Genomic DNA, 7,324 nt, shown 5'->3' with positions numbered 1-7,324 from the left:
CCTCCAACCAGCAGCATCTTATTCCCCTATAGCTGATATTTTCAGTTAATTATTTACCTTTCATTCTCTAGATACTTCATTATTTGTGTATTTATTTGGCTTTTCTGCACAAGTATATTTTTCACAACTTAAATAAACTGGTAAATAATTTCTTCTGAATTTTTGATAATAACCCAAAATTTAATGTAATAAGCTTTTACAAAAGACTGCGTAAAGTACCATTGATTTTCTTTCTCTTCGCAATAATTTTCACATTATTTACTCTATCTTATTAATTGTTTAAAACTCTATTACTGAATGGTTGTATTTGGACTAATACGAAAACTTGACAACGTAGCGGCGAAGGCCGTCCCGTATTGGACGCAGGCATCCACAACGTCCCGACGTTATTCGACGACGGCACATGTTCCGCGGCTTCTGGCGCGTGTGGACGTTTCCCGGAATTGTGCGAACCACGTGATCTTCACGAAAACTTCGCGGAAATAGGAGTTTTCGAAAATTGTTTTAAACTTTGTGACAGTTGATGGTTCGAGATTAAAGTTGTATCTGAACTGACAGGTAAGGGGAGTGAGCTTGTTAGCGATAGTTGTTGATTATATTCTTGTTTAAAACTAAAAGTGTAATTAAACCATGGTAATTATAAAGATTAAATAATACTTCGCGCTGTTTTTTTTAAGTTGATGGGACCTTATTTTTATATTGAAACAGTCTGAATATTTTTTTACCATATACGGTAATAAATTTTTGGCTTCACTCTTAAAATTTATATAAAGTAAATAGTAATAGTAATGTATGTTTTATCGTTAATCGATATTGAATATTTGTTATTAAAAACATTATTAAAGAATGTTTCTTATTAGCAGTACAAATTTTCTAAAATATCATACGGTCTCTACTTTTTGTTACAACAAAACGAAAACAAATATATAACAACAATTAAAATGAAATTTTTGCGTTAATAATCAAATGATTTAGCTTTAAATTATTAAATAATAATAAAAAAACTTTTAAAAATATTACTTCTTTCCAATATTTTAAATGAGAAATTAATATTTTAAACGTCTTCTATATTTGTATAAAATAAGATAAAAAAATTGAAAACATAAATTGAAATTTAAGTGTGCAACCTCAAAATCAAATGTTTAATAAAAATTGATTTATGGTGTATGAGAGTACAAATACAGTTTTTCAAATAATAATTACCTATTTTGATTATTACATACAAAAACTCCTCTACCATCAGAATCTTTGTCACAAGCTAAAAACTGTGTTGATGATATATTAAAGGACATAATAACATACACCATAAATAATCATATAAATATTTTTATATCTTAATTACGGTAATTGTGGTTTATTCCCCAACGGTTTTGAAAATAGTTTTAAAAATTTATTTAAGCGGAATTTTATTTGTTAATAAAACTAATAACTAGAGTGCGGAATATATGCATAGTGCATATAGATGCATAGGTATATTGCATAATATTCATTATTTCAAACAACACTGCATATTTAAGCTAAACGCAAATTATTTTGCATGTTTTAAAAATAGTTAATATAAAAGTTTAAAATTTTTCTCTCCAGTTTTTAAAACTTGGATATGAACGAGCTCATTATCTATTGCTCACTATTTGTTAATTATGGGTTTTAAAAAAGATTATTTCATTAGCATTGCAAGTCGTAGGTATATACCCTGCATTTAATGGTCTACTTATCTTGCCAGCTTCAGGCAAATATTCGTTTAAAGTAAACAATGTATCGTGTTTAGTGGTTTTGAGGTGTTTGGTATATATTAAATTTAAATTTGTCTATCTTTTAAAAAACTGCTGGATAAAGTACTTTCCCGAGTTAAAGCTAAGTGGAGACGAAGTATTTTGCAAGGCCTGTTACAAAATCCTAGGTTACATTTATGTTTACATTACATTACTTAATTGAGGAACTGACAAACAAGAGCCTCATGTTCCACAAAAGAAATTTGATTATTAATTACTTATATAAAGACGGACATAGAGGGAAGCATCAACATACAAAAATTCATCAATTTGTAGAAAATTCCTACGTATAAAAATTTATTTCTTTTTGGTGCTTGAACATTTTTTTTCTTCGCAAGTTTTAGTTAAAAAATAATCGGATTAGTACCAGTTTAGTAGTCGATTCATACATATGTTTAAGATATTTAAGATCATGATTTAAGATCAATTAATTACCAATCACAATAAAAAAATGTTTTTTATAAGTTAATGTGACGAGCTAAGGTCGTGTTTCTTGATTCTGACGTGATATGGACTCCTTCAGTGAGAGAATCACGTGTCCATGTTACTGGTTTGTTGGCCAACGTCGCTTTGTTCTTCTGATGACTTGATATTAAGGTATTACTGAAATTAATGGATTGGAGTTTGTGTTCAGTTTTTAAATATATTGTGATTTCTTTTACTGGATTACTTCTTTTGCCGTTGAGATATTGATATCTTCATAGATTCCTTTGTTGGTTACGTACCAGGGTGCATCAACATATTCTCATTATGGCAATATTTTATTTACTACTACAGCCCAACAGGTCTATGCCATATCTATATATTGGTTTGATAACTGTTTTATAAATTAAAATTTCATTTTTTATTGACAGTTTAGAGTTTTTTCCAATAAATTTCTTTTTATCTTAGCTGTATTAGTTGGATTTGTTTTCTTTTTTTAATGATATGCTCCTTCCAACATAGGGTTTGGTAGAGGCGTAGCCCAAGGTATTTGTTTTAGTCTTAAGTATTTTCTCCTTGTTGATATATTATTATGAGTTGTATTGTTTCGTGTTGTAGAGTGAAAGTTACGTGGGTTAACTTGCTTTTATTTACTTTTATTTTTGATTGCTGTAGATCAGACGTATATAATAAATATAACAGAGGTCCCATGTCACTGCCTTTCGGAATTCCCACCTTACTGATAGTTCTTCATTTACTTTTGTTCTAAACTGTCTTGACTTGCATCTAGTGATACCATAGGGCACCTAATTGTGATTTTTCTTTATCGCTTCTCTCCCATTGGTTCTATGTGTCTGTGGCTTTAAGGATGATTTGATTGGTTTTCATTAAGAGTGGTCGTGTCTATTAATAATTTGTGTTACTTATTTTTTGACTAATTGTTCTCTTGCGGTTTTTAGTTATGTTTTTAATTTATTTGTTAAGCGATAAGAATGATTATCCGCTGGATGCCGAATTTGTTGCTATTTCGCTCTTGCTCTTCTTGTATCCAATAAGCTTTTTATTTTTTAGTGAAATATTTATTCTCTCCCCGATTTTATTTTTATCTGCATCATTCAGTGTTGCTTCTTTTGCAGCGACTTGCAATATTATTATAAGTTTATTTGTAGCTGGTTCTATTTCTAGAGAGCTTCTGAGTTTTACGTTAAATTTAATATTTTCATCCAGCATTTTTCGGTAAAGGTTACAATTTGTTCTAGGTTCATGGAGTTTTGGAGTGGGTTATTTGTTAATTACGCAGGTGCTAGTAGTAGCAATATTCGGTGAATGATCTGACGATAGGTCATACCTTGGAACTATGTTCATAAAGCTGTAGGATATTCCTTTTATGATGTAAAAATCTAAGAGGTGTAGTCTTTTTTGGGGTCCTTTAGCCAGTACGTTGGTTTTTATGTTGATAAATATGAGTGTTTACTATTAAAGTCACCAGTTGGGATAAATTTTGGGCCTAGCGTGTTAAAGAAGGATCAGAAATCTGTTTGTTTTAATCTTGTGCTTTAAAGGGAAGTGTACTGCTGCAATTTTTATATCGTAAGGTAATGAGCATACTTTAATAACTACTGTAGCTTGGATACAGTCTTTTACGTAACTTTGCATCATGAAATGTTAAATTGACTGTTTGATTAAAATTGTTGTACCTCCATGGTCAGTCTTGTCTGGTGGTAGTGGTATTTTTAAGTACTATTTGTCTCTAAAATGTGTCTCACCTATTAGTAATATATCTATTAGATTTTGTTGCAGAAATATTATTACCTCATCCTTATAATTCAGCAACCCATTGGCGTTCCATTTAGCTATTCGTAGAAAAAATTTTATGTGCATACGAATTTAGTTAGTATGTTTATTAACATGTCGTTTTATTGCACAATTTAATTAAACATGGCTTTAAATTCCTCTAAAAAATTCATAAGAATACTGTTTGAATCTTGGTTACCTGAAGTAGCAGTAGGAGGTTGTCTATTATTTGCTACATTATCATAGCTTAAATTTGGTATTACTGTATTGGGTTGGGTTTCTTCAAAAGTTTAGATTGTTCTACGGCTATATTAGCAGCATCTAGTACAAGCTGATTAAAGCTCTGTCTTGTCAATCGTTTCGAAATTTTAATCTGATTCACTCTCTGATATAATTTTTTCAAATTAAATCCAATTTGCCTTATTTAGTTATCATTGTTGAGTTGGTATTGTATTTGTATTTAAATTAACTGTGTTTTATTAAGATTGAGAAGTGGTAACTACTGTATAAATCTTTTAGTGCTGTCCAGTCGAGTTATAACTACAGAGAGTTTCGTCTGGTAAAACATAAATGCTACAAATATTGAACTTTTGTAAGGCCAATGCTGTTAGAGTGACTGCTTTGTTACAGTTATGAGTTTATATTTTAGACAGGTATATTTGACTTTATATATAGAGCTACTCATCCACTCGCATAGTTCTAATTGGGTCATTTGGTGCAAAATCCAATGTAACCTTTCAGGTTGTGCGTTGAGTTATTTTTAAAGTGCGTTTCTTCTAAAGAAATAAAATCTGGTGCATACTCTGAGAAAAGAAGCTGTCGCATGGTTAAATTGTTATACTACCCATTTAAATTCCATCGTAATGTACTACTGAAAATGATTTATGATTTAGTTAAAACACGAATCACTATCGGGTTCAGATGTTTCATGTTTTAATAGTTTTTCTAGTTTTTGCGTAGTCGTGTGATTGGGTTTTTTTATTTTTGAGTCTTTAAAATAAGCATGAGTATCAACAAGCATTTTAATGAGTGATGTTAAATCCGGTTTATAATCCTTAATATTATTATAGACATCTTCAGCTCCGTATGTCTCATTTAGTAAATCCTGAAATTAATAGTAATCTAAGTCATATAGTTTTGAATGTTTATTAATAAATCTTTTAGCATCTTCTTTGGTTTCTTTTGTTACTTTAGTTATGTCAATTTTATTTTAAAATTTCTGGCCTATTTGTATCTGTTGTTCTTAGGGTGGGTCCTGAATAGATGGTACTATGTTTTTATCAGGTGCAGAATTGCTGTCAAACCTTATTTTTTTGGATGTAGAATTACTTTTATTACATAATTTGTGAAATATGTTGGTTGCTAGTGCTATTTTGAAGATGGAACTTGCGATAGATGTGTTTTGGTTGATTCTGTTTATTTTTCAGTTGTTGGAAGGATCAGATTTGACACCTCCATCAAATTTGTTGGAAGTGAAGAAATTTTTGAATTACTATCGTCGCTGTTTGTTGTAAGAATCTCTGCAAAGTGATATTGTGAGGTGGATTAGAAGTTAAAATCGAATTAAGTATATCAGAATTAATAAGAGGAGATGATTCTGATGGACGTTGTGAGGCAAGATATCTATTTTGTTTGCATTTGAAACAAAGCGATTGGTCGCTAAATAAAAATACTTTTTCAAAAATTCAGGTATGGTTATTATCAGGTTGACTGCGTTCCCAAAATATGTCAACCAAAGAACAGTGCGTTACCGCTCCCCCGGGACCGGTGGCTTGGCGTGAACACGGTGCGTTACCGACCGTTGGGGGCCGGTAGTTACGTAATTAGTTTACATTTTTACAGTTTTATAATATAAATTATACGAGTTTTAAGATCAGTTATTAACAGTAAAAACATTTAAAAACTTACCATTGTCATTCGTTTTTTGATCAGGTTTCCTGTTAAGAATATTTTAAAGTATCAAGACAGCTTACTATTTTTTACAGATTTGGATTAAATGATCAAAACTTCTTAATATTTTATTGGTGTAAATGATATTTAAAAACAAAAAAATATGTAAACTAAATAATATTTATGTCCTTAGTTATTAAACAAAAAAAAAACACATAAAGTTTCAGGAAAATAAAAGATTTTTTCGTAGTTATTAAAAAAAAAAACAATCAAGTTTCAGAAAAATGGATTATTTTTTATGAATGCTATTAAAGCAAGATAAACACATTTCTGGTTATCCAGGACATTCATTGCAGTAACTTGTTACTTTTGTCACCATATTACTTGTCTGTTTGCTTGAATGTGTTTCTCTTAATTTATGATAGCATCCTTGGCATTGCCTTCTTCTTTTTTTTCCAGGTCCTGACGGTTTAACAAAAGTATGTGGAACTGTTTTGGGAGTAGTGGTGTTTTCGTGTGCAGCTATAGTAACTCCTGCGCCAATCTTCTTCTAAATTCCATTATAGATAATGTTGTGGAACAACTAATCTTGTTATCAACAATCCAGGTATTTGCAATAGATGTTCCAAGCAAAAATTCAAAGCCTAGTTTACGGTGCCATTTTAAACTTTTTCTTAAAACGGAATGATAAGAACTCATCTGATCACTAAAGTCTACTCCTATTTTTGCTTGATTGTAATCAATAATTGCCTTTGGTTTCAATACAAACTCACGTTGCCAGTTTCGCTTTCCTGTTGGTTCTAAAGTAGTTGTATGGGTTGGATCAGTGCTTAACATCAGAACTGGCCGTTTGTCCATCCATTTTATAATACGTAAGGAGTTGTTCTGTGTACCCCAAATTTCTCCCTTTTTAATTTTTTTAGGTACTTTTTTGGGAATACCTCTTCTCTTGGACCTCAGGGTTCCACAATAAATTATTTGTATTTTGAATATTGATTTGGCTAAAGGTAAACTCGAGTAATAGTTATCAGCATACAAGTAGCGATAGTAGCCATTTTCGAATTCAACATGTTCAAGAAGATCATACACTATCTGCTCACTCTGAGCAGTATTTGCATTGGTAGTCGTATTTTTACCACGATTAACAATTATTATGTTAGTATAACCATCCACTGTACATAACTTATATAATTTAATTCCATACGGATGTGTTTTATTTGGCAGATATTGGTTTATTTGCAGTCTTCCTTGATAAGGTACTATACTTTCATCGACTACCAAAATCCATCCTGGAGTTAATGCAGCTTGAAAATTTTTATTCAGTACTTTTAAAACTTCCCCTAACTTATCGAGATGATCATCTTTATTACACTGTTGATTATTACAAAAATGAATGCAATGCATCAGTAAAAGGAACCCGTCTCGTCTCATGGTAGTCGTAATAA

The 7,324-nt window shown here is 30.8% G+C and overlaps 1 long non-coding RNA gene across 1 annotated transcript in view; it reads left to right on the top strand.

Moving 5' to 3' along the window:
• The first annotated feature begins 421 nt into the window (after nt 1–421).
• The window catches only part of LOC140440299 (uncharacterized), a 605,785-nt gene continuing 598,882 nt past the window's right edge, over nt 422–7,324 (top strand). Inside the window, exon 1 of the long non-coding RNA XR_011950808.1 lies at nt 422–558. This is a non-coding gene — a long non-coding RNA (uncharacterized lncRNA). The remainder of the gene's footprint in view (nt 559–7,324) is intronic.

Source organism: Diabrotica undecimpunctata, chromosome 1 (genome assembly GCF_040954645.1).
Source record: "Diabrotica undecimpunctata isolate CICGRU chromosome 1, icDiaUnde3, whole genome shotgun sequence".
Lineage (NCBI taxonomy): Eukaryota > Metazoa > Arthropoda > Insecta > Coleoptera > Chrysomelidae > Diabrotica > Diabrotica undecimpunctata.
This window is presented reverse-complemented; position numbering and strand designations above follow the sequence as displayed.